The 19,878-nt window shown below is 40.6% G+C and overlaps 1 long non-coding RNA gene across 1 annotated transcript in view; it reads left to right on the forward strand.

The window, feature by feature from the left end:
* LOC116268874 overlaps positions 1–19,599 on the forward strand; it is a 51,265-nt gene extending 31,666 nt beyond the window's left edge. Inside the window, exon 3 of the long non-coding RNA XR_004176072.1 lies at positions 17,319–19,599. This is a non-coding gene — a long non-coding RNA (uncharacterized LOC116268874). The remainder of the gene's footprint in view (positions 1–17,318) is intronic.
* Positions 19,600–19,878: the final 279 nt, after the last annotated feature.

Below are 19,878 nucleotides of genomic sequence, written 5' to 3' on the forward strand. Positions count from 1 at the left end.
GCCCGCCAGGATGGTCTCATCTCCCTGACCCTGTGGATCCCCACCTCCGCCTCGGCCTCCCAAAGTGCTGGGATTACAGGCTTGAGCCACCGCGCCCGGCCTTGAAAGAGACTTTTAAGCAAATGAAAATATATATGGATCTTTTCTCATGGTCTTGTGTTGATTATACAAAGGGTGATGTTTATATATATACACATATATGTATATGCGCGATATGTATATATATGCGATTCTCCTGCTCAGCCTCCCAAGTAGCTGGAATTACAGGCATCTGCCACACCCAGCTATATATACATATGTCTCTGACAAGGGACATGTGTAGTCCTTTGTACAGACAAAGAACTCTTCTTACAAGTCAACAATAACAAGGCAAACTAATTTAAAGATGGACAGAGACTGTGAACAGGCTTCACAAAAAAGACATGTAAATGCTCAATAAATGCATAAAAAGTTGCTCACTATCTTTAGTCATCAAGGAAATGCAAATTAAAATCACACTAAGATATCACTACACACCACTAGAATGGCTCAAAATAAAAAGACTGACAATGCCTGTTTTATTTGACCCTTTATGAGCCCTTCCAATCTAAGGTCTTTCATCTTCAATTTTGGAAAGTGTTTCTTCTTTGTTTCTTTAAATATTTTCTCCTCCACTTTTCTCTCCTTCTGGGGCTTCTATTGTTAGATTGTTGGACATGCTATTTCTAATCTTTATAGCCTTTAGATTTTCTTTAAATTAAAGAAAAAAAAAACTCTCTTTATTCTTTCCTGCTACCTACTGTGGAAGCCTGTTCTTTATAACTACTCATCTTTGAATGAGGTAAGTTTTCCCTGTATCACCATTTATAGGAAGACTGAGTGGTTGAGAGCTAGAGTTCCAGGCTAAGATAAATTTTTCTTATATCTCAGGTTTATGTATGAATTTTTTCCTTTATATTTCCCCACCCAATGGATATAGGTTGCTGTAGGACTAGTCGGGAGGCAAGGTTTATCTTCTCCCTCCATCACACTGCTTTCTGAAAATAGGCTTGTTTGTATAATTCCTTCAGCCCCACTTCTTTTGTTTCTCTGAAGCAAAGTAGGTCTCGGAAAGCTCTTGCTGCCAGCCTGTACACCCTGCTGTGAGAGATTTTGGTTGTATTGAAGGTGTGCTCCTAGAAGCAGTGTACATACTGATTCTTTACATCTGCAGCTGGGTGCATCCTTTCTTCTCACCAGTCCTGTTCATGGCTACTCCTTTTGATGCCTTTCTTTCTATTTCTTGGTTCATCTTTCTTGTAGCTTCATTGAAGATTTCTCATTCTCCTTGTCATTTTTTAAATTTTTGGCGATTTTCAAGAGGAGAAAAGGAATATGTCATTTTTATGCTGCCATCTTCACGTTGCCGTCTTTGAACAGGAAGTCTAAGCCATCTTAGAAATTCTTGTATTTTCAACTTGTAGCAATTCTTTCAGGGAAGTAAGTTCTATTAGTCCGCCAACTGAACATAAAACAGTTTATTGATTTGTTTCAAAATGTGCTTCTCTTGTTCCATTATTTCAGGATTGACAAATATTATATTTACCTAAGGATAGCCATCTTGAATTTAAATATTTTCACTATGTCCTACCCTCCAAATTTTATCTTTTTACATAAAGATCACTATTGTCATAAGCCAGCCTCTCATCCTCTTCCATGGACCATCTCTAACTTTATTATGTGTCTTAGAGAAGAATCTAAAAGTGAGTTCATTATCCTATGTGTGGCCATACCATTCTTTTGTACAAAGTCACCCCTGAATATTGGTTTGTGAGCATTCTAGTATTCCTGTGCTGCCAATGCCAAAGAGCAGGGCTCTGCCCTCCAATGACAGATGACAATGATCTTTAAAAAATAAATCAATGATAATATTGTTATGTGTGAACTTGATCCTGTCATTATGATATTAACTGGTTATTTTGCTCGTTAGCTGATGCAGTTTCTTCCTAGCATTGATGGTCTTTATATTTTGGCATGTTTTTGCAATGGCTGGTACCCGTTGTTCCTTTCCATGTTTAGTGCTTCCTTCAGGATCTCTTGTAAGGCAGGCCTGGTGGTGACAAATCTCTAAGCATTTGCTTATCTGTAAAGGATTTTATTTTTCCTTCACTTATGAAACTTAGTCTGGCTGGATATGAAATTCTGGGTTGAAAATTCTTTTCTTTAAGAATGTTGAATATTGGCCCCCACTCTCTTCTGGCTTGTAGAGTTTCTGCCGAGAGATCTGCTGTTAGTCTGATGGGCTTCCCTTTGTGGGTAACCCGACCTTTCTCTCTGGCTGCCCTTAACAATTTTTCCTTCATTTCAACTTTGGTGAATCTGACAACAACATACCAGAATCTCTGGGTATTTAAAGCAGTGTGTACAGGGAAATTTATAGCACTAAATGCCCACAAGAGAAAGCTGGAAAGATCTAAAATTGACACTCTAACATCACAATTAAAAGAACTAGAGAAGCAAGAGCAAACACATTCAAAAGCTAGCAGAAGGCAAGAAATAACTAAGATCAGAGCAGAACTGAAGGAAATAGAGACACAAAAAACCCTCCAAAAAATCAATGAATCCAGGAGTTGGTTTTTTGAAAAGATCAACAAAATTGATAGACCGCTAGCAAGACTAATAAAGAAGAAAAGAGAGAAGAATCAAATAGACGCAATAAAAAATGATAAAGGGGATATCACCACCGACCCCACAGAAATACAAACTACCATCAGAGAATACTATAAACACCTCTACGCCAATAAACTAGAAAATCTAGAAGAAATGGATAATTTCCTGGACCTTACACTCTCCCAAGACTAAACCAGGAAGAAGTTGAATCCCTGAATAGACCAATAGCAGGCTCTGAAATTGAGGCAATAATTAATAGCCTACCAACCAAAAACAGTCCAGGACCAGATGGATTCACAGCCGTATTCTACCAGAGGTACAAGGAGGAGCTGGTACCATTCCTTCTGAAACTATTCCAATCAATAGAAAAAGAGGGAATCCTCCCTAACTCATTTTATGAGGCCAACATCATCCTGATACCAAAGGCTGGCAGAGACACAACAAAAAAAGAGAATTTTAGACCAATATCCCTGATGAACATCGATGCAAAAATCCTCAATAAAATACTGGCAAACCGAATCCAGCAGCACATCAAAAAGCTTATCCACCATGATCAAGTGGGCTTCATCCCTGGGATGCAAGGCCAGTTCAACATACACAAATCAATAAACGTAATCCAGCATATAAACAGAACCAAAGACAAAAACCACATGATTATCTCAATAGATGCAGAAAAGGCCTTTAACAAAATTCAACAGCCCTTCATGCTAAAAACTCTCAATAAATTCGGTAGTGATGGAACGTATCTCAAAATAATAAGAGCTATTTATGACAAACCCACAGCCAATATCATACTGAATGGGCAAAAACTGGAAACATTCCCTTTGAAAACTGGCACAAGACAGGGATGCCCTCTCTCACCACTCCTATTCAACATAGTGTTGGAAGTTCTGGCTAGGGCAATCAGGCAAGAGAAAGAAATCAAGAGTATTCAGTTAGGAAAAGAAGAAGTCAAATTGTCCCTGTTCGCAGATGACATGATTATATATTTAGAAAACCCCATCATCTCAGCCCAAAATCTCCTTAAGCTGATAAGCAACTTCAGCAAAGTCTCAGGATACAAAATCAATGTGCAAAAATCACAAGCATTCTTATACACTAGTAACAGACAAACAGAGAGCCAAATCATGAATGAACTTCCATTCACAATTGCTTCAAAGAGAATAACTAGGAATCCAACTTACAAGGGATGTAAAGGGCCTCTTCAAGGAGAACTACAAACCATTGCTCAGTGAAATAAAAGAGGACACAAACAAATGGAAGAACATACCATGCTCATGGATAGGAAGAATCAATATCGTGAAAATGGCCATACTGCCCAAGGTAATTTATAGATTCAATGCCATCCCCATTAAGCTACCAATGACTTTCTTCACAGAATTGGAAAAAACTAAAGTTCATATGGAACCAAAAAAGAGCCCGCATTGCCAAGACAATCTTAAGTCAAAAGAACAAAGCTGGAGGCATCACGCTACCTGACTTCAAACTATACTACAAGGCTACAGTAACCAAAACAGCATGGTACTGGTACCAAAACAGAGATATAGACCAATGTAACAGAGCAGAGTCCTCAGAAATAATACTACACATCTACAGCCATCTGATCTTTGACAAACCTGAGAAAAACAAGAAATGGGGAAAGGATTCCCTATTTAATAAATGGTGCTGGGAAAACTGGCTAGACATAAGTAGAAAGCTGAAACTGCATCCTTTCCTTACTCCTTATATGAAAATTAATTCAAGATAGATTAGGGACTTAAATGTTAGACCTAATACCATAAAAACCCTAGAAGAAAACCTAGGTAATACCATTCAGGACATAGGCATGGGCAAGGACTTCATGTCCAAAACACCAAAAACAATGGCAGCAAAAGCCAAAATTGACAAATGGGATCTAATTAAACTAAAGAGCTTCTGCACAGCAAAAGAAACTACCATCAGAGTGAACAGGCAACCTACAGAATGGGAGAAAATTTTTGCAATCTACTCATCTGACAAAGGGCTAATATCCAGAACCTACAAAGAACTCAAACAAATTTACAAGAAAAAAACAACCCCATCAAAAAGTGGGCAAAGGATATAAACAGACATTTCTCAAAAGAAGACATGCATATAGCCAACAGACACATGAAAAAATGCTCGTCATCACTGGCCATCAGAGAAATGCAAATCAAAACCACAATGAGATACCACCTCACACCAGTTAGAATGGCAATCATTAAAAAGTCAGGAAACAACAGGTGCTGGAGAGGATGTGGAGAAACAGGAACACTTTTACACTCTTGGTGGGATTGTAAACTAGTTCAACCATTATGGAAAACAGTATGGCGATTCCTCAAGGATCTAGAACTAGAAGTACCATATGACCCAGCCATCCCATTACTGGGTATATACCCAAAGGATTATAAATCATGCTGCTATAAAGACACATGCACACGTATGTTCATTGCAGCACTATTCACAATAGCAAAGACTTGGAATCAACCCAAATGTCCATCAGTGACAGACTGGATTAAGAAAATGTGGCACATATACACCATGGAATACTATGCAGCCATAAAAAAAGATGAGTTTGTGTCCTTTGTAGGGACATGGATGCAGCTGGAAACTATCATTCTCAGCAAACTATCGCAAGAACAGAAAACCAAACACCTCATGTTCTCACTCATAGGTGGGAACTGAACAATGAGATCACTTGGTCTCGGGAAGGGGAACATCACACACCAGGGCCTATTATGGGGAGGTGGGAGGAGGGAGGGATTGCACTGGGAGTTATACCTGATGTAAATGGTGAGTTGATGGGTGCTGATGAGTTGATGGGTGCAGCACACCAACATGGCACAAGTATACATATGTAACAAACCTGCATGTTATGCACATGTACCCTAGAACTTAAAGTATAATAAAAAATAAATAAATAAAATAAATCAGTGAAAGCCATTCCTTGTCTTCTGGAATCTCCCATTCTAGAGTCTAGTTTAGGAAAGTTCTCTCTCTCTCTCTGACACACACACGCACACACTACCACCACCATCACCAACAACAATAAAAGACTTAAGAACACTTAATAATGTGTAAAAAGTGGTAAAGTGGTAAAACGAAACTATATTTGGAACTGCTGTGGAGTTACAGAGCAGTAGCATTGTCACTGTTGGGTTAAGGGAAGTCGCCCTGCAAAAAGGAAGTTTCACGTGGAGTTTAGACAAACGATAGTTTAAGTCCTTGCTGGGCAATTTATTAGCTATATAATCTTGAGCAAAATGACTGGTCTTTCCAAAAACCAGTTAACTCTGTCATAAAATAGCATCTGCTTCAAAGAGATTTTTTAAGTTAACTGCGATGACACATGCAAAACCCTTAGCACAGTGCACGGCACGTAATAAGTATTCAGGAAATCTCAGCTATTATTATTATTATTATTATTTTTTTTTTTTTTTTTTTTTTTTTGAGACGGAGTCTCGCTCTGTCTCCCAGGCTGGAGTGCAGTGGCGCGATCTCAGCTCACTGCAAGCTCCGCCTCCCGGGTTCACGCCATTCTCCTGCCTCAGCCTCCCGAGTAGCTGGGACTACAGGCGTCCGCCACATCGCCCGGCTAGTTTTTTGTATTTTTTAGTAGAGACGGGGTTTCACCGTGTTAGCCAGGATAGTCTCGATCTCCTGACCTCGTGATCCACCCGTCTCGACCTCCCAAAGTGCTGGGATTACAGGCTTGAGCCACCGCGCCCGGCCTTATTATTATTTTTATAAGGAGAGAAATCGAGTTACTGCAGAGGAGGTGAACATTTTTGGCATGAAGGCCTGAGGTTTTGCATGAGGATGTCATGTATGAAAGAGAGGAACTAGAGTACTTAAACCAGAGAAGAGATTCCATTTAGAAAGCTGTTAGATGAAGGTGGGGTGGTGGGTGGGAGTGGTGAGGAGGGGGAGCTGTACAAAGGATGAAGTAAGGCCAAGTGGAAGAGCTTTAATTTGATATGATGAACAACAGTAGCTACCACATAACAAGGGGATCCCGTGAAAGCAGCTTTCACGGATTCCCTGGGACTGCATTCCTCAATAAAGTATTATCACATACATTTTTACTTCTGGCTCTAATTTTTAGAGAAACTGGGCCAAGAAAGAAGAATAAACTACAAAATATTATGATGGAGGAATGAGGACTTGGTAATGGTGTAACTGTGTATGGCAAAGATTAGGGGGAAGTTTAAAGATTAGCTCCAAGTTTGTGGGCCTGGGGACCTAGGGATGGATGTGGAGTGAAGGCAATTTTCATAGTGGTGAGGAAAGGGGGAAGTTAAGAATCAGCCCTAGTGCTCCTTATGGTATCAGAGGAACTTGTCTATATCCCAAATACATGGTTTAAAAGTCTCTGGGTCTCCTGGGTCAGAGTCCTCGCCCTGTATCCGTTTATTGCTCTTTGATAGGTCAACATTTAATATGAGGTTGGGACAATCTGAGTTTGACCCTTAACTATTTTATGGCATAAGGTTTAATAAAAAGGAATCCAGTTAGGATGACAGACTTATGAAATCATTTTCCCAATCTTTATTTTAATATATAGTTTAACAACAGAAAAACCTAAACATAGCACTACCATTTTTTTTTTTTTAGAGAGAGAGAGAGAAAAAAGAGCATACTGAAGTAGCAAAGTCATTTGTGTAAATTGACTGTAATGAGACCAAAGAGCCCCTCCCTTCTAAAGCAGATACAAAAACAAAAGCAAGGATTGGAGTGTGAAGGAGAAGGTTTCTCTGGGAAAACATTTGAAAACCTTTATTTCCAAGCCTACCAATCAATAAATATTATCCCCCATTGTGAATGAACCCCATATGAGGTTCTCTGCAGGTGGATACTAAAGAAACCCTAGGCATCAGACATATTCTTACAGAACATGAAATGTGGTAGGAGGTATAGGTCTCATGAGAATAAACCAAATCAGGTTACTTACACAGATCTATCAAGTCTAGTACAGACTGAAATATGCAGCTGCTCTCTACCCAAAGTAGCTCAAATCTACCATGCTCAGAAGTAGAACCCACCTGCTCTTTCTTTTGTAGTTCCTATTTCAGTTGGAGGCATCCAGTTGCTTGTGCCAGAAACCTGGTTATCATTCCTGACTCCTTCTTCTCCCTTCCCCTCCCTCTCTATCATTATTTAAGTGACCAAATACTATCGGCTTTAACCCAAATGTTTTCAAATCCGCCTCTAGGAGAGGCAGCCTGGGTAAACAGCGGTGTTGGCCAACCTTATTCCAGCTTAGATATCTATGGGGAGGAATCTTTTAGACTCACATTTCTTTTCTAAGTGAGTGAAATACAATGACTTTCAAACCTAACAAAATCAGGAACTTGTCTGCACCCTTCCATCTATGGGAAATTGACATGGCCTCCTAAAGATTGCTGTGCATGTCAAACCAAATGGAAGATAGAAAAAGTGGTTGATACACTGGGACCTGTTGGGGGGTGGGGACAAGGGGAGGGAGAACATTAGGACAAATACCTAATGCATGTTGGGCTTAAAACCTAGATGATGGGTTGATAGGTGCAGCAAACCACCATGTCACATGTATACCTATGTAACAAGCCTGCATGTTCTGCACATGCATCCCAGAACTTAAAATAAAATAAAATAAAATAAAATAAAATAAAATAAAATAAAAGGTGGTTGAGGACCCAAAGGACCCTACACAATGTCAACACAAACACATTTTACTGGACATTCTTAAGTCTTCCTATGACTTGGTACTTCATGTGCTAATCTTGGGAAAGTCAGCAGCCAGAACTTTGGGAAGCAGAGAATTGGACACATGAGCTTGATTATTCAAACAAATGATTTGATACCCAAATTATCTGGATAATTGCCTCCTTGTGGTCTAGGGCAACCTGACCCCCCCATACTCCTGGAGCCATAGGAAATCTGAGAGTCACAATTGCCTGTGAGAAACTGAATAGAGTGTCTGAGGGGGTGTCTGCAGAGTAGGAAATGAAAACTGACTGTTCAAAGGGGCAAATGAGTAACGTGTTCATTGTGACAGGTAGAAAATCAGCCCAGGCTGGGAGTAAGTCAGGGGAGTAAATTTTGGTTGGTGTCTGACAATTTCCTCATCCTGTCTATTTTTTAAACTTTGGTCAATTCATTCCCAAGTAACCCTCACCCAGTGTTAGTTTCTTGTTTATTCTATGCTCACATAGCACCAGGGGACTGTCTGTACCACATATTTGCACTTATTCATATGCTGCTTTGTAAATGTTTTTAAGCCCTTTTTCTATATGTGTGCCATATTTTCTGAAGTGGATTTATGTTCTTTGATGTAGTCTCTTCAATAGTCATTTCCCACTTTCCTCTCATTTGCATTTTACAGCTCTGTTCATTTGATGTTGTCTCATAAAGACCTCCATGTAACTTCTTTATACTTTTATCTATACTTTGCCCTCCTTCTGCTGTTGAGTAAAAGTATGAAAGCAATGCTGCATGTGCAGTCAAGATATAGTACACACGCTATTAGGTTGCTTTACAATGATCTCCTTTAAGACAACAACGCGAGCAACTCTGCATCTAAAAGCCTGGATTCCTTGTGCACACTTTGTATCATTGTCCATGACGCACAACAAGCTGAGCCCCTTCCTGTTCCCACACAGCAACATGGACTTTGCCCTACTCTGCTTGGAAACCCTTTTCCCCTTCTGCACTTGGGAAGTGAGCAAGAAACTCATGCTTCAAACCCTAGCTCAGAGGGTTGAGAACCTAGCTCCTCTCCCAGGCAAATATTCACTCATCTCATCTGCTCCCAGAATACTTTTTACAAACATTTTCTGAGGCCCATGCCCATTTTATAAAGGTTTTTTGGTTTATTTTGTTTTCACATTGGTCTTCACCAGAATGCATACTTCAAGACCACAGCTTGTTCATTTTTATAACCACATCACCAAATACTGCAGCTGTCACACAATGGACACTCATAAAATGTTGGAGAATAAATATTCAGGGGATAAGTTCTTGTGTGGAATGTTGATAATTCTCTGTTCTATATTCCCATCCCTCCAAGGAGCCTGCCAGGATGAATTCTTCCAGCTTCATTCTTCATACGCCTTCTCTGCCTCAAGAATCAGTGTCCTGCTGATCCCAGTCTGTCCCTGCTGTCATCCAAACTCTTCCATTAATTGACAGAGGCCAAATGGGGCCCCGAGGTGCTTTAAATAAACCATTTGTTCATTTATAAGATATTTATTCCAGTATTTGTCTCAATATTTATTTCATGTCTATCCTGTGCCAGGTGCAGTTTGTTTTACGTGCTGTTGATATACCAGTTAATAAGATAGTCAAAGTCCCCATCCTCCTGATGCTTATATTTTAATGATTTAGTTTGGAGAGTGAGCTGATGGACAGATTAAAAATGGGAAACAAAGCTTTTTGCCTACATTGTCTGATCAATTCAATTCAAAGCTATATAAATCTTCATTTTTCCGCTTGAGTTTGGTAATTGAGTCCTATCTGCATGTGTCTTTCTGTTATCATATTTCCAGAAAAAAAAAAATAACAACATATACCATGGCCACACTTGTCCCTAGCACCTATGCCATGTTATAGACACTTACACCTATACATATATACACTACACTCAACAGCTATACAATGTATACACTCACTGATCATCCATTCACCCAAATATCAAACCTCCCAAGGTATAAGGTACGCCACCTTCCCCTCCACTAATACACATCCATTCTGATGCATTTCCTTCCTTCCTTCCTTCCTTCCTTCCTTCCTTCCTTCCTTCCTTCTTTCCTTCCTTCCTTCTCTCTCTCTCTCTCTCTCTTTTTCTCTCTTTCTGTCTTTTTTCTTTCTTTTTCTTTCTTTCATCTCACTCTGTTGCCCAGACTACCGTGCACTGGCACAAACATGGCTCACTGCAGCCTCACCTCCTGGGCTCAAGTGATCCTCCTGCTTCAGCAGTCTCCTGAGTAGCTGGGACCACAGGTTTGTGCCACCACACCTGGCTAATTTTTTAATTTTCGTAGAGACAGGATCTGGCCATTTTGCTCAGGCTGGCCTCTAACTCCTGGCCTCAAGCCATCCTCCTGCCTGAACCTCCCAAAGTACTGGAATTACAGGTGTGAGTCACCGCACCTGGCCTGGATGCATTTTCTAATGCATGTGCATGTAGATGCACATAGAACAAACATGACTACACACACTCGCACGTGCGCATATAGTGGCAGTTAGTAAAACACTTTCACAGAGGGCCTAATGATAACTTTTATTTCTTTGTGTGTGGTGATTTGCAATTTCTAAATGTTTTCCCATCCATTGAACTCCTTTAATCTTCCTACCAAATTCTCTAAGGCAGTCTATACACATTTTCTATTTAAGGAAACTGAGGATGAGCAAAAACAAAGAGAGAGAAAGAGAAAGATCCGTATTTACTGAGGAAATGACTACAGCACACATGCGTGAACACACACACACACACACGCACACACATACACACACACACAACCTGGGCCTGCTCACAGGGCTATGCATTTTTGCACATATCATCTCTGTGAAATGTCATTTTACCCATCTTACAGATGAGATAGCTTTTGAACTATATCAATAAACATTGCACAGACCCCTGTTTTCTCACGAGTTCAGCAAATTGGCATTTAAGTCATCCCAGATGGATGAGTATTATAAGGGCTGTCCTAAGGAGTACCAAAGAGGAGAGTCTTTTCCAAAAGGATTTTTTTTTCCTCCAGCTGAGTGACAGCCTCTGTAGCTTCATTCTATTTCCTTGTGGTTTTTACTTCCTCAGAAAGAATGAAGCACAGCTGCCAGTTGTCCTCTGAATAACTCTTCAGAGATTTGAAGCCTGTTATGCTGTTGAAGACAGGTATCTCCCAGTTCCCATCACTTAATGTTAGAGTGGACTTAATAATTAAGTATTCCTCAGTAGAGGCTCAAAGCCATAATGTAAAGAACAGCCTTCTTTTTCATTATCTGGACCCAAACACATGTTTCACACAAGCCAGATAACCTTACAAAAATCTACTGACCTGCCCACCAATGTTGAGTGTGGATTTGTATAAACAGTTATGGAGGACAGAAGGCTTGGGACCCAGTTTTCAGCATCCTTTTTAATAGCACGCCTCCCTGCCTTTCACATCCTAGCCTTCTCCCCCAGACTTTCCTTGCTTCTCTCCACAGATCTAAGTTTACCGCTTTTCCCCGCTCTTTCCTGCCACTCCTTGTAAAGTACGCACACAGAGGCACACACATGGAATCTTGTCCATGGCCCATCACTTTGGTCCTTTACTCCCTGACTTGGTTTTTCTGTATTTAGTTTGTAAACATCTTTCTAGCCTTACCTCTGGAGCTCAGCAAATTGCCAACTGGTTCTGTCCTTGTCTGTCTTTGCCATGGTCTCTGCTTCACAAGTGCTTTTCAATCTCCCCCATGGTACTGAACTCTCCCAGTGGGAAGGGACTATATCTCCTCCTTCTTTTGAATTTTCCCTCTGTTCCCTGAAAACACAGTGGCCATCTCAGAAGTGACTGACTTACACAAGATGTGGTGATCCTCCAGGTCAGTGGATTTTTTTTTTACAAGTTTTATTTTGTTTTTAATTGTCACGTAATAATTGTACATATTCATGTTTCCATACATGGATACATCATGTAATAACCAAATCAGGGTAATTAACAGATCTTTCACCTCAAACATTTATCATGTCTTTGTGGTGAAAACATCCAAACCCCTCTCTTCTACCTATTTTGGAGGTATTTCTTAAATTCCTATTTAAGGCCCTGCTCTAATTTTGGATATGAATTCAGCTTTAGTCAAGAACAATTTTTCGTGCTTATGGCATTAGCTCAGGATGACAGGGAAAGTGTAAGAGAGGAAAAAAATATGATTCTGTGGATGAACACAATTTCTTGGGCCAATTAACTGAGACAGTTAACATGCTGATTATGTTTAAACTATCCAGTGATTAATTTAGGGAATTTTATAGACAGTTTAATACTCTCCCAGCATAAGGAATAAGCCCGTTTATACAAAAGAAGAGAGAAAGAACCCTGAGATATATCTACCTCTGATGATGAATATGACAAACAAAAGATGGGGACATTAGAAATTTTTCCTTAAAAATTGTATAGTTTAGAATGAAGGTACAGATAGCCAACCCCCGCATGCTGGGGCATGTATATTACCTCCAAGACATTTTAAATCCTGATTTGACCATTCTCTGCCCTTCAGCATACACCTTGGCTTCCCTACCCTAGTCATTCCCGAGTTGACACTGCAAACCCTTTCCAATGAATGCTTATGTAAATCATAATTGCTAAGGCAACTCCTTGGTCAAAAAACAAATTTGAAAACTAGTCTGATGATCTCTGTTTTTTTTATTGTCCACTTTAATTTTATTGGCCAGGACCGGTGGTTGCCTGGGTTTAAACCAAGACTATTGAGTGCCTGGGATAGGTATGGTAGAGGTGGCAAGGTGAGGTCAATGCAAGACATTGCAAGAACTAATTGTGTTACTTGAAGTGGATGTGGCTGTCTGGATCATCTCTATACATACTCTATTTGCTGCCTGAAATGCCCATTCTGCCCCATACCTCATGGTTCAATCTTTTTTACTTCACCTTTTCTATTCTCTGGTTTTCCCACCTGCACCTTTTCAGGACTGCTATACATACACACACAGGAAAAACAAACAAACAAAAAACCTCCTTTCCTCCTTCCCTTCCTTTTTTCCTCTCTTTTGGTCACTAGATGCATATGCATGGTACTGAAGGTGCCTTCTGATGTTGTCAACTCGGTCATGCAATTGGTCATTTTAGTGGAGAGTTGGGTGGGGGAGTGCTTCCATGAAAGGGTCACTTGATCAGGTAGCCCAACATAGACATACCATCAGCTTGTTGTCTCTGCATGCATTTGCTCCTATTATTCTGTCTCTCTCTAATCATTCATCTATTCAACAAATATCTGTTATATGCCTACTATGTGCCAAGAATTATACTGTTCCTGTGTTTTAATAGTGACATGGTATTGCTGTTTCTTTCTGATTAACAGATATTTTCAAAGCTTAATGAAGAAAGCCGTATTAGGAAAACAGTTATAAGATGAAGCTGATTTTTTTTCTTATCTCTGAAGGCTTTTATTAGTGCGAGGCAGGCAGGAAAGGAGGAACAATATGGCTGGTCAGAGATCCCTTTCTCACACTAGCTCCTGCCCTGGATAGCAGGGCAGTGGGTGGGAGGTAGGGGAGTGCCTACAGTCATAGTCCCCCCCACCAATCTTCTTACCCTCATTTTCTTGCCCCAGGGCCCCCCAACTGAGAGGGAATCTGTCATTTTAATTAAGCAGTCTGTAATCAACAAAGTCCCATTAAGAAATAATGAGGCCAGTAATGCAGTGGGTGCCATTGGTGGGGGATTAGTGAAACTCATGCGGTTTCCTGCAACTCTCTCACTTTCTGAGGAAGTGTTGGGGAGGGGGGTGGGTGGATAAATTGTTGACTCAGCACTATTAGCATTAGTCCCTGCACTCTCCCCCATACTCTCAAGTTAAACACATTGCTGAAGTTGGCTGGATGTGTTAGGTGGGACATGGCTTCCAGCTCTGACAAAGGCATGTATGTGAGTTCCTTGTTGGCAGAGTTACATCATAGTCATCTCTGCATTCCCAGTACCTGGCACATCATAAGTGCCCAATAAATGTTCCATGAATGCCAGGAGAGGGTGGGTTACAAGTACACATTGAGCCTAAGACCCAGATGTCCCACCTTCTTGCTTAAGACATTCTCAAAAAGATTGTGGCTCCATGAGCGTCTGGGTAAATATGATTGGCTGAAGAGGATCTTGGTACTAAGGACTTTAAGCTCTTTTCACACTCTTCGCATACTGAATCTTGCCTTTGTTGTAATTACCTGTATATGAGGGCATAAGTTCTTGGAGGGATATGACCATTTTATATACTTTTATATTCCACAGAGTGTATGTTGGGTGTAAAGCTCTAATGTATATTTTGCAGCAGCAAGGATTGAAACCAGATATATGGAAAAGTTGCCATGCCAGAAAGTCAATGCCAAAGTTCCCCAGAATACCCTTTTCTATTAATTTTAGAGTCCAGTAAAATAGTAAAAGCTAAATTGAGAGGGAACTAATCAATCTGGAGTTTCCCAAAATGTATTATATGATCTGTGTCAGGGGAGCTTGCTCTGTATGAAAATGTAGTTCACTCACCTTCCTAACGTGAATCCCGTGGAGTCTAAAGAGTCTTACATGTGGCCAGGCACCGTGGTTCATGCCTGTAATCCTAGCACTTTGGGAGGCCAAGGCGGGTGGATCATGAGGTCAGGAGTTCGAGACCAACCTGGTCAACATAGTGAAACACCGTCTCTACTAAAAATACAAAAAATTAACCTGGCCTGGTGGTGTGCGCCTGTAGCCCCAATTACTTGGGAGGCTGAGGCAGGAGAATGGCTTGAACCTGGGAGGTGGCGGTTGCAGTGAGCCAAGGTTATGCCATTGCACTCCAGCCTGGGCAACAGAGCGAGACTCCATCTCAAAAAAAAAAAAAAAAAGGCTTACATGTGGATGCAGCAGAATGATCTCTCCAAGTGTGTTTCAGCCCAAGGCCCCTGGGAGCTTATGCAACATTAGCATCTTTTGAGCTTGTGGTTTGTATTGTTTTCCTCAGCCTAGAACTAGAGGGCCCAGTCAGAAAACTGAAGGATAGCAATCCATATCATTCATTCCTTTGCTTTCACAACACCGCCTCTAAGTTGTACAAACTCTTCTCAAGCAAAAACAGTTCATAACTTCTTTCAAGGTAGAAAATTCTTCTAAAGAAGGAGTCAATATGGGGTGGGAGTTATGGACACTTACTTCAAGTCACATAGATTTGGGTTTTAACCCAGGACAGTTTCAATGCATTCTCCTGTTTACTTAAAAAAATTACTTAATCTTATGTCTGAAATGGTGCTAACAATACCTATCACACAGTTTGTGAGGATTAAAAGAAAAGAAGGTATATAGAGCTCCTCTTAGCACTGTGCCTGGCTCACAGTGAGTACTCAAAATGGTAGTTAAGGAGAATAGAGCTAAATCCAGCTTCAGTCTGTCCTTTTCCAGTATGTGCTGCATAATTTTGCCTAGGTTTATGTGAGCTCTGTGATTGTTCCTCATGTGTCTTTATGTTTTGTTTCTCTACTTAGACTGTAAGAACCTCTTACCAGGATCTGATATTCTTTCGTATTATTGAATTCCACAGAAGTCTTTAGGGCAGGTCCCCTACTCAGGCATCAAATAATTATAATTGGTCCATCTGCCATTTCAAGTTCGTGAAATGTCTTATTTGATCTTCTACATCAGCAGAGCTTGCTCTGTATTAAGATACAGTTTATCTACTTTCCTCGAGTGCATTCAGTGGAGACTAAAAAGCCTTATATGTGGTTTGAAGAAAAAAGAAGGTCAGGAACATCAGTGTACCTTGAAGGTAGTAGAAGAGAAGAGAGAACCTTCAAGGCTGGGTGAGAAAATTGGGCCTGTTAGACTTGACTGAATCCATGCATTGAATAGAGTCTTCTCTTCCAAGGCTGAGGGCATGAGCTTTGCAAGTTTGAGCACACAAACTCTTGGCCTGAAACCACAGCTTCAGAATGAGCCTGGCACTAGGAGTTATCTCCATAATCTCCTTCCCTTCCCCAGACTAGAGTTATTTTTCCCTTTTTCTTCTGATGATAAGGATATAATCCTGGCAAGAGTTGACCATTTCCCCAAAATTATCTGTTCATTTTTACCATTATTTGGTGTGTTATTCATTTTTGGAATGATTTGCAGTGAATGTTTTATCATGGCCCAGCATGCTCCTGTTATCCTGTATACTTTAGCACAGCCATCTCTTCACTCATCATTTGGCGAGGGCTAGAATAAAACAAACCTTCTGAATATTTGTTCCTCTTACAGAAACCCTTCTTGCTAAGTCAGACCCCTCAGGGAGCACCTTCCTATGTTGTATCTGAAATCTCCTGTTTTGGCTATCAGTGTCATAGTTTGCTACCAGAAGTATGGATAATTGAGACAAAGAACCCTCCCCAAAACGGTAAAAAGCCTTAGAAGCTTTTGGTTTAAACGATGTGAAGATGAATTCCTGAGAGTTTAGATGCCTCTCCCACCCCTCCTCCTTCTGGCCTCATAATGTCCTGCCATTCGTACATTTGAGACATGTGCTAAAAAATATCTACCCATCCTGCGCATCTTCACATGGAAGAATGCTGGCTGATTTCATGTGTCCCAGAAGGGGATGTGTTGATTCGGATAGTGGGCAGCAGAAAGCCTTTGCTATTCAGAATTTGGAAATGGGAGAAATGGAGCCAGAAAATGTTTACAGAACAGTGAGAGAAGAAAAGGAAAACTACCCAAGGTACAGCTGACCTGTTTAAAAGCAGAATATACTTAAGATACCCCAAAGACTGAGGCTTTGGTAACATCAGTGATGAGTATTAAAGGTAAACGATTCCTGTTTTCAAACAGAGATATTCCTAAACCTACCAAGCAAAGGAGAATCCACAATATCTGTTGTGGTAGGAAGTTCTTCTCAAGTCTAACCGTAATGCCTCCAATGCTATTTTATTTGCCTATATTAATGTGTTGCTTTGTAATTGTTCTTAGGTTGCTTTTATTGTGTGTGTTTCGCCTTCACAGGTAAACTCCTCCAGGGCAGGACCTGACTCTTCAGATGAAGTTTTTAATCCTTCTCCCCAGAAGTGCCCACGTCAAGGCCATAGTAGAGAAGAAGCTCAAGAGCAATCCCTGAGCAACCACACTTGGAGGCATCCTGCATCAGAGGGATTTGTTCCAGACTCAGATTTAATCCACTATTTCCTTTTCATAAGACAAGTGTTGTCTGAAGGAGTCTGTGTGTGATTTTGAGACGAAAGGATTGCAGAACTCAGCTCCCAGGTTGTCTCGTATCTGATTCTTCGAAAGGGGAAAAGAAGTGAACTTTTCTGCACAATAGCTGAGCAGACAGGAGAGAAAAAGCTTGAAGATTCACAGTGGAGCAAGGCTAATTGAAGCCTTCCTCAGAGCAGCTCAACTCTCCCAATTTTATGTATCCCATTCCTTGCCATTCCCACTGTAATTCTGACTTGGCAAGAGCACCACACTGAATGTTCTCAAAGTACTTTGTAGACTTTAATTAGTTCTGTGGGAAGTCAGGCAAAGCTCAGCCTTCATTCTGCCAACAGAGACGACAGTGGTGGGTGTGGAAGGAAGGCAAGAAGAAGATGGACACCCAGAGCAATTGTGCAAGTTACTGAAGGCCCTGTGGATAGAAGGAACTGGGTTTAAAACCCCTGAGTCTTGATAAAAGTGTCTTAGCCTTCCAGATTCCTAAACAGGTAGTGGGCTCATCCTACTAACCTACTTTGCTAGGGTGTTGTTGATGAATGCTTATAAACCCTGTCCTAGATGATAGGTTTGGAAGATTGTTAAGGAAAGCATGTCATTAAGTCCCTACTCACCCCCTCCTCGACAAATAGCCCTGGAGGGAAATGAATGTTAGCCAGAATCGGAGGGCCTCCACTTCAATGGGATGAACTGAGATTCAACAACAGGAGAAGTGTTCCAACAGTGAGGGAAATCAACGATGTGCTGGGGGTGAAGGGTAGAGGTTGGGAAGGCCTAAACAGGTGACCCATTGCCAGACAGCCCAGACAAGATCATCACGGAATAGTTGATTCCCATTAGTCACTGTGGATGATTGTTTTCTTAAAATTCAGGACACCATTTTGTAGTAGTTTCCCTTCCTCTCTTTGTAAGAGCAGAAGACCTCTCTGGGGCCTATCACAAGACAAGTGGGTGTTTGCAAATGAGGGACATAGTTTGAACCTGAATTGCTCTGTGCTTCTCTAAAAGACATGGTTAAGAATTTGGGCTCTGATGTTAGAGACCAAGATTAAAATCCTTCCTTGCCACTTCCATCAGTATAAATTTGGGTAAGTTTCTTAACTTCTCTAAGTCTTGATTTTCTCACCTATAAAATGGGTATAGTAATAGTGCCTAACTTAGAGGTTTGTTGTGAAGGTTAAATGCAATTATTCAGGTAAAGCCTTAATAGAGCCTGATATGTAGTAAGCACTTAATCCATTTTATCTACCGACTCTTTTCTCTGTGTGGGTTACCCACTTTGGAGATTATCCCCAGTAATTTCTTTGGTCAAGTCCTGATCTCCCTGGCCTCTTGGCTATCTTCTCCCACCATGATCAGTGAGAAGTTGAGGAACACTAATACCAAATTCTTTTTCATGTTAGTTAGGAGAAAGCAGAATTACGAAGGTCAACCTGCTGATGTAAAAAATATTACAAAGATTAACCCTGCTCTACATATTAGATATGTTCTCAAAATGGCTAAGTGGCCATTTTTATATTGGGTAATCTTTAAATGACTTTATTTGCAAGTCTGAGTAACATACTCATAGAAACAAGAATCACAGTTAAGGGAAGGGAAACTAATATTTGAGCTTGAGACACTTTCCATATCTAAGTCTAATTGAATCCTCGCAATCACCCGATAAAGAGGTCTTATTATTCCCATTTTATATGTTAAACAACCAAAACTCAGAAAGGTTAATTAATACCCTCAAAATCACTCTTCTAGAGGTGGTGGAGCCTAAGTTTGAATGCGGCTCTGGCTCCCAGACCTGTCCATTTTCTACTAAGTCATGCTCAAAGGCATATTCTGCTTTTGTTAATGGTCAGCCTATGTGTTTCCCACACAAATTCTAGAAGAATTTTGTCAATCAATTCATATGACTTTGAGTGTTAATTTAGTTTAAAAATCTTTCCCCTTATGATTTAAAAAATATTCACTTTAAGAAATTATCTGCCATGTGCAGGATTATCATAAAATTAAAAAAAAATTAGCAGCTGGTTGCGGTGGTTCATACCTGTAATCCCAGCACTTTGGGAAGCTGAGGTGGGAGCATTGCTTGAGGCCAGGAGTTCAAGACCAGCCTGGGTAGCATAGCGAGATTCTGCCTCTACAAAAAATTAAAAATTAGCCAAGCATGGTGGCACACACCTGTAGTCCCAGCTACTCAGGAGGCTTAGGCAAGAAGATTACTTGAGCCCAGAAGGCTGAGGCTGCAGTGAGCTATGACCACTGCATTCCAATCTGGGTGAGGGGTGAGAGAAAAAGAAAGAAAGAAAGAAAGAAAGAAAAAAGAAAGAAAGAAAGAAAGAAAGAGAGAGGGAGGGAGGGA

This window comes from Papio anubis, chromosome 9 (genome assembly GCF_008728515.1).
Source record: "Papio anubis isolate 15944 chromosome 9, Panubis1.0, whole genome shotgun sequence".
Classification (NCBI taxonomy): Eukaryota; Metazoa; Chordata; class Mammalia; order Primates; family Cercopithecidae; genus Papio; species Papio anubis.